This window comes from Apteryx rowi, unplaced genomic scaffold (assembly GCF_003343035.1).
Source record: "Apteryx rowi isolate R43461 unplaced genomic scaffold, aptRow1 scaffold_186, whole genome shotgun sequence".
NCBI classification, from domain to species: Eukaryota; Metazoa; Chordata; class Aves; order Apterygiformes; family Apterygidae; genus Apteryx; species Apteryx rowi.
This window is the reverse complement of record NW_020448152.1, coordinates 732,398-740,946: the sequence shown is the minus strand read 5'-3', so window position 1 is coordinate 740,946 and position 8,549 is coordinate 732,398. Positions and strand designations below refer to the sequence as shown.

The 8,549-nt window shown below is 35.2% G+C and overlaps 1 long non-coding RNA gene across 1 annotated transcript; it reads right to left on the bottom strand.

Annotated features, from left to right (window-relative positions):
* Positions 1-620: 620 nt before the first annotated feature.
* On the bottom strand, positions 621-5,063 carry LOC112964144. Its single transcript, XR_003252873.1, has 3 exons — positions 4,697-5,063; positions 1,715-3,958; positions 621-1,579 (listed from the first exon to the last, which is right to left on the bottom strand). It is a non-coding gene; the product is annotated as an uncharacterized LOC112964144 (long non-coding RNA).
* Between the last annotated feature and the right edge of the window lie 3,486 nt (positions 5,064-8,549).

The window sequence follows — 8,549 nt, the reverse complement described above, 5'->3', positions numbered from 1 at the left end:
ATGAGAGTTGTATCTGATTATGATGGTTTAAGGACCTTAATCTGTCAATGGGATCCTTCAGAGCCACTGAACTGCACAAGTTCTGAACTTTCTTTTTATCTGTAAGTCACAGATTTTTCTTTACAGTATCAGCTTTACCTGTGAACCACCTTACATGAGTTACAATAAAGTAGCTGTATAAATAAATTATTTTCAAAGCTTTAGCATTAATTCTGCTCTCTATAATTCCTATCCACTCTTTGTATATTAATGCTTAGGTAATGTAGGATTTCTGTAAGAATCCAGATGTCTGAAAAACATTTCAAAAAGAGATGATTCACTGCGAACATCAGTTTAATGTAGAACTTCCTCAGGCCCTAATCATCTTTAATAATTAACATTTTCTGTGACTAATTATTGATGATTACTCTGTTTAAATATTGGGTTTCTCACTGCAAAATAACTAAGCAGTCTTGGTGTTTACATTTTAAACTGAGAGCTGAAAGAGTTCCTCTTTCAGACAAAAGAATATACAATCGGTTGAATCTTGAGCAGCAAAATTCTGATTGTCTCAAAAACACACATAAATGCACACACAAAATTTCATGTGTAACTTGCAAATAGAAGTCAACTCTCTCCTTGTCATGTCACCACTGTCTGTTAGATAACAGATAAAATTAGTGCAAATGAATATCAGCAATACTGGGTAGAGAATCTTAGTTTTACTTCTGGTTTGCACAGAAATGAATGAGTATACAAAATGTCATAAAGGAGAGAGTAAGGCCCTAGAAAAATTGCCACTTTTTAATTCCAGATACTTTTATTTTATGCTTTCATTTTTATTGACATAAACATAATATTTGAAATTAGATAATCTGCATTTAAACAACTGCTTTATATCAATTGTGTTTATCTCCTGAGCATATTGAATCTCTCTAAAGCTTATGCCATAGAAAAATGTCTTCTGTAAGCTAACTATTATTTTTCTTACTGCTGACTGATAACAATTATGGCAAACTCAGGGGGAACCTCTGGGATTCTAGCATGCTCCTCAACATTTTGCTGTGTGCTAAGAAGTCTTTCCTGTTCCCACCCGTCTCTGAAAAATACTATTTTCTAGTCACTCCAAATGTTCTGGTCAGCTGACTTGCTGGTAAGTTGTTCCAGTGCCATAATTTGTAGATTTGCTGCATCCTTTGCATCTTGCAGTTCCCAGTGCCTATTGGATCCACCTTTTTTTAAACCCAGTAGAGGGTGTTGCTAGTTACAGGATGGCGGGTCTGGGTAGGGGGTAAGTGCTGCTTAAGATCTGCTTTTCCAGCAGAAAATTCCAGCCATTCATTTTAAATGTTGATGTACAATACTTGCATGGATTTGTGTATTGTTCAAATAAGTGCATTGTTTTACTTAACTTTCCGTCAGGTCTTTGAAAGAGTCCTAGTCTGAGGGTCAGAGGGAAACATTTGAGAGCCAAAGCATTACTCCACCACCTGTCACTGAAGCAGGTATGTTACGAAATTGAGATGATTGAGCCAGATAGCAATAGTAGCAGCCACTAAATTTCTTGAAGTCATGAGGAAAGTCTTGAGGAAATGTAGCTCTAGAGAAAAGAATAGAAATATATTTACTTCAACTTACTTCACTACTTAAAAAACTAATTAATATAGACTCATCTAGGAAAATCAAAGTAAGTTTCTACAAAATCTGTGTATGTGAAGTTCTTGATTTTACTTACGCTTTTTTCTTGTATCTTCTTTCTCTATTTCTTGGAAGATTTCTGTGGTCTTAGCTCTTTCCAATTCTCACATTAGCTACAGCCAAACTTGTGTGTAACATTTTTCCTTGACTTAAGCCTGGGTCTAAAAAACTTTTTTTTTTTTTTTTTATTATGTTCTGTATGTTTACCTTGGTAAAAATACAACTTTGAGTTGGTACATTTCTGGTTTGAAGCAGAATCTGGCTTTGATACTCTGTTTTAACCAAAGTTATTATGACTTTGCTGCTGATTTCAGTGAATAAGATTCCATGCCAGTTCATCTTCTGAAAAACAGTAGGTTGATTATGCCTGTCCAAAACCTGTTGATTTTTTTTTGTTTGTTTGTTTCTTGGAATGCACTAATTACTGTCTAGCTCTGTGTATTTCCTACCTGAATGCTATCAGCTGTTTCACCTTCCTCATACAGTGCATTTATTGAAAAGAAGCCTACTTAGCTTCTGTTGGATTTAACTTGAATCCAGTTTCAGTCATTTGATATGAATTCCACATGATTTAGAAACCTGGAGATCACGCTTCTCTATCCATAGGGTAATGGAAGCAAATTTCATTACACTTCTAATTTAAAACTTTGAACTGTGGAAGCTTTGCTGCATTTGTTTTCAATCTCTAATATGTGTCTTAAAATGTGAGCTTAATTATAAGAGAGTTCCTGCAAGTAAGCTGTGCAATAAGGTGAATGTTCATTTTACAGATGCGTAATTAGATTCTTTGTTTCATGTTTAACAGTTTCGTCCACAATCTGCATGATGATACCTTTGTTTTTTTCCATATCCTTGCACTTTTGGGAATACATTACGTAGTGTTTAGCTGTTGACACTTGATGGGTCTTTTTGCAGTTTGGATTGTGCAGGTCTTTTGTCTAATATTCTTGAAGAGACTGAGGATCAATTTATTTTTTCCCCAAAATTTGTGTAATTTGTGAAATATTTAGTCTTTGCTTTTTGTTTCTTTCTCTGCTTCCTCCTGCCTTGCATTCCATTTTAGACTGGTAGGCATGTTCATGTTCTTTTTCTCCATGAATCTATTACCGTGTACAAACAGCAATATGAAATAACTTGAGGCAAACATTACTGTTAACCACCTGTGTTCTATGGCAGTGGTATTGCAGTCAAGATATTGAGAAGCTAACATCTCTAGACTGATTTGTAGCACCTATTTGAAATATTTGCTTGTGACTGTTCTAAAGACTGTGATTCCATCACTGAACTATTCTCACATGTGGCAAATAAGCATTATAGTTAACATGCTATAGCAAAATTCACTCCAGGCCGGTGCGCCCTCCGTAATGGGTAGCAAGAGGTCTCACTATACCAGAAGAAACATTAAGAGTGATGCAAACTGGTAGAGATATTAATTCACTGCAATTTGGTACTCTTGGAAACACAACTTTCCTTCCTCTTTTTCCTCCTAGATTAGGGAAAACTGAAAATGTTACAGAATTATTGATTAGATTCTTGTTCTTGAAGTTCCTACATCCTGCTCTTCTGGAAGCCCTTCCAGGAGACACTGAGGTGGTCTGTATTCTGTCACCCTGCTGCAGGATGTGATGCTTGGATAGTTGGTATTTCACTACATTTATTTTACTTCATTCTTAACCCTCTAACTCCTTGTTACATCTTCTCTTCCATATATTCTTTCTCTCAAAACTACTCTAAGAACTTAATTTTGGAAAGTATTTGTTGGGGGGGGGGGTTTGTATAATTTCCTTTTTTTCACTATTGAAACAGTAGTCTTATATTTTATAATCTTCACAGTATTCTTCAAAATCACAAAACTATTTACAGGCTTTCATGCTTCAAATTCTGCTGAGTCCCGACTGTACTATGAGTGTGGTAAAGATAGCAACTTCTCACTTTCTTTATGAAGTTTCAAGAGTTTCAGTTGTGTGTGACAGGATTCTCATTATTGTTTCACAGATTTCATCCATTTTAGCATACATTTAAAACTGTGATTCTGCAAAATGGCTATTGTTCCCTTGAGGTGTGCAAAATATATTTTTTTAATTCCCGTGAAAGGTTGCAGTTGAGAATGCTTAATGCCTTGAAGGTCTTAAACTTAAAAAGGATGGATAATCATCAGAGTCAATGTTTCTGGAAATTACAGAAGATTAAGGAAAGGCATCTTCTCTAGTTTGCTGCTATTCCTTTTAATTATCTTGAATAATCTTTTGGTTAAAACATCTCTTCAGTAACAATATTTTTCCTGAAAATGACAAGATAAATTTGTAAGTTAAAAACATGGAAAATATTAATGCATAACATATTACTGAAATGTATGTATCATCACTTATATCAATTGATTCATATGGTCAATATATTAGAAATATCTAAATGAAAAGAAGAGCAGGAAATGAAATGGGGTTTCTGTGCTCTGTCTGTTTTTATTAAAAAAAAAAAAATTCAATTCAGCAAGTAATTAATATTCCACGAGTAGACCCCTACTCCACAAACTTAAATATTCAAACAGCTTGGTATATATTCAGATAGGACTAAACCAGTTTTTTTATGGTCATAGTAATTTATTGCAGTGGGGAAAAAAGTTGAATTTTAAATATGCAGAAAATGTAAAGCAGTATTTTCAACTGAGTAGAAAAACAAATCTATGGACAATCTCATCCACTGGTGGCATAAAGCAATGACTTATAAGTGAACAAATGTAGACTATATGTTGAATTTCATTACTTCTATTTTCCCCTGCAGATGAGGTGTTTGCTTTTTTGCATGGATGGGAATGAAAGTGTATGGATTAAAAAAAAAGAAAGCTTTTTGCAGTTATTTAATAGAGTACCCTCTGCTTTTTGCAGCCCACAGTTTGAGATACTCTGATGAAAAAAGTTAGATTTTAACCCGCTGGCTGAATTTCATCGAGAACAGAGAGAATAAGGGAAATCGCAGTTACAACGTAATTTATCTTGATAACCAGGGAGACTGAATCACTTACCACATTCCCATAGAGCAAATATTTGTGCTACTAGGTTTTCTGGATCCTTTCATTGCCTAGTCAGAATCTGTGATAGCTTTCCTCTAAGCCTTTCTAACACAGATTTCTTCTGGCCTTTTCCTAGACAGGTATTGAAGAACATGGAAGAACTGCAAAGATCTTCTTTCTGTGTTTAATTACCAGTTCTCTTCATTGTCTTTACCTACTGCATTATAAATGCACACATTATTAGACAGCATAAATAAAGCAACAACAAATAGCACAGAAGTAAACAGAGTTTTAGAAAGCAGAGGTCCCACTAGGGGGGCATTATCTTGTGCATAGTTTGGGAATATAAAATAAGAATGAAAAGCCTTGATTAAAACTTCTTAAGCTTATTCAAGATTTCTTGGAGTGTTTAATTTTTTCAATCCAGATGTTTTATTATAAATTATTTAAGTTTAATAGCTACTTAAGAGACCATGCACAAGTTGATCATTTCACCAATAATGAAATGAAAAAAAGAATCTATATCTTTTGCGTTAAAATGGATTAAAACTTGTACTAGATATATTTCAGTTATACAGTTTTTGGAAAGTGAGAAACGTATCAAAAAGTTGGGTGAACATGTATATTCATTTTTAATATGAAAATAATTTCAAAATTAAAAGTGAGCCTCTGTACAGCTGAGTGGAGAAAGGAAAAGATAAAGGAAAGATATTAGGGACAGTTTTAGAGTCATCTTGGATATATCCATCCAGCTCTTCTCCATGGCATTGTAATCACCTACATACACGCTGTGTCTTGAAAAATCATACCCATCCCACACAAGTGGAGCACTTGCTTTAGGAAGGACACCTCTCTCCAGTAGTTCCTAACTGCTACTAACCCAGGTTCTGTGACACCTTACTGGATTTTTCTGACTGTATCCACCATAAAGCAGCAGTAAGTGTACATAGTAGTTATTTTAATTCAAAATATACTCAAGGATCAAAATAGTATTATAAATTCTCACTATACAGAAAAAGTGCCATGATAAAAGCACAGTGCTTTTCCTCAGGCTTCACAGGAAACACTTTGCCATTATTTCAGCACTGAAAAGCCAACAATCAGATTATACATACTGGTTTTACCATGAAGCTAGGTAGGAAAGGTGATCAGTGTCATGAATGATCTCCTTATCAAATTCAGATTTACTACTCAAAACTGCTATTCCAAACTCCAGATTGTTAAATTCTATCTTAGCAATTTGGAATTTGTCCCCTTCAGCTTGTGAAGCTGGATGAGAGCAAATGGTCTGTTGTGATTGTGAATTTCCTTTCTTTTAATTTCTTTCTTTTAGAGAATCTTTGTTTAATTCTTACTAATATAATTGAATCAAATATCATATTTTCATAATAATATTGAAATAGTGTAATGGAGTAGAGAGACAGTAACAACAGCTTGAATAACTCAGACTAAAATTTTATAAGATGCCTGGTAACTATCCACTATCAGCTTGATATAATATCAGAGGTGCTGAATACAGCAACTGTAGCAGGAGCATAGGAAATATAATAGGGAGACAGAGTTGATTTTAACAGAAAACATGTAAAACTTATCATCTTACATATTCATGGCAATGCACTTCCCAGATACCACGAAGAATCAAAAGAAAAAAAAAAAGAAAAATGTTTTTTCAAAATGAAAGGGTGGAATTTTCTTCTTAAAAAGATTAGAAGTATAGTAATAATAATAATCAAATAGCAGACTTGTTGAGGCAAACACATTGGAATCATTCAGAAAAATAACTGCATGACATCATGTGAGAAAGATAGAACCAAAAAAGGGCAAGTTTTATAGACCAAGTAGCTTCTATTCATTCCCAAAGAATTTCTCCTACTCTCACAAGAATTGGGAGAGAGAAAGAAATAAGACCTTCATCTTTGGAATCACAAATTATAAATATGTTGTCCCAGACAGGAAAGGTCAAATAAATAAAAAATAAAAAAAATAAAGGATAACATGTTTCTAAAAAGGAATGCTTAATGAGAAATACTGACCTGCTGCTCAAAAATCAGAGCTCCCAGTAATCCAAAGAAGTCCTGGAGCCACTGTGAATCACTGCATGCTCTTGTCATCTTGCATTTTCGGCAGGCTACTGGCTGCATATAAAAAGATAATTTTTGATACTTTTTTTGCCTATCTTGACCTCTCAGTGCAGCAGGAAGAGTTTTGCACCTTTGTGAATTCAGCAAAGAACTTGTTTGGCATTAGCAAATTTCAGAGAGATGAGCTGCTGCACAAACTGATCCTGTTCTTAGGCAAATAATTCTGTTGTCTAAACTAACCCACATAGTTTAGGAGGAAATGAAGCATTTGGGTTCAGAATACTTGCAGGACTAAGGTACTACATAATCTCAGTTTTCATGTCCTTTGCCCTATTCAGACTACTTGGAAATAAATGCTGTGCTAAACACAATGCAGTAAATCTTGCTGTGGTGGTTTGACATTGCCACCCCTACTTTTCTGCCCCAGGTTGTTATCACCCAGCAGAAAGGAACAGGCCTTGGCCATTTCAGTTCACTCGCCAGCATGGTAGCACAAATCATGAATAAAACGGGCTTCTATCTTCAAGTTTTGGTAACAAAAGGGTACATGTGCCGTATTGCACAGGCTGATGACTATGGACCATTGCAGCCTCTGTAGCAGGCATGCACATGTCTTGCCCTCCTATTCAACCTATAGGCAATTAGTATTTCGCATGCCTGGTCCCCATCTCTCTTCCTCTTCCAGCTGTCTGGTAAGGCAGAGCCTGCCCCGGTCTAGTTCTCTGTGTGTTTTCTTTTCTTCTCAGCCATCAGAAACTGCACTGTAAGCTTGCTGCACAAAATCTACAATGCTGGGTCTAGAGGATCTCAAAAAAGCACTTTGCAGCCCCAGTCTTCATGGGACAGTCCTATGCTGTGCACAGAGTTGGACATCAGCCAAGAGCTCAAACTTTTTGGTTAAGAAACCAAAGGTGGACTATATGCCTCAGATAATTCTGATTACCATTAAGTAACCTCCAATTACACTATCACAACTGGATTTACTGAACTAGGGGTATGTTTTTCCATTTTGCTGGCTTTGCTAGGGAAATGATAACCTGCAACAGACACCACACCTTGTTTGCTCCATGAACTGGAATCAGAGCCCGTAAATTTGATGATACTAAAAAAAAGACTTCACGTTAAAACCTGTTGGATGATATTTTTGGTTATAAATATGGGAAATTTTTCCCATTTTATGAAATGCCACCAGAATAGATAAATGTCTTAAAACAATGTACATATTTTTGTTAATATTTCCACTATGACTTTTGTCTAGATGATAATTGACAGTTTACCCCCCTGTGCTTATTTTGTAACAGTAATGCTTGGAATATTATAAAAAAAAAATCCATTTATCTTTCTTTTCCTGTCTCTTTATCACTATTTTGTGGCTTTCAGTAGTTCAAGGGCATCTGTCTCTGGGCAGATACCTGCTACCTGCCTCTTCATTGTTTCTGCATTGTCTTATGGCCAGCTGCCATTAGTGCACCTTCCCTCCAGCTGGTAGCAATTTTCACTTCATGTAGTTCAATCAGCTTTCTCTATTAGAAGTCTTATTTGTCCTTGAATGTATGCAATATGCATGGAAACAAGTATATCATCAAATTAACATAAAAAAATCCTTGGAACTGATATTTCTGGGTATGTGATTAAACTCATCCACTTTGTTAGTCATAGCATTCTGCTTTTATCAAACAGAATAAAGGAAGCTACTGTTGTGGAGAAGAAAGCAGAAAGATTAATGTCAAAAATAAGTTTACAAAAGCAGAAAGATAGTATCAATAGGGAAATAGCTTTATTAT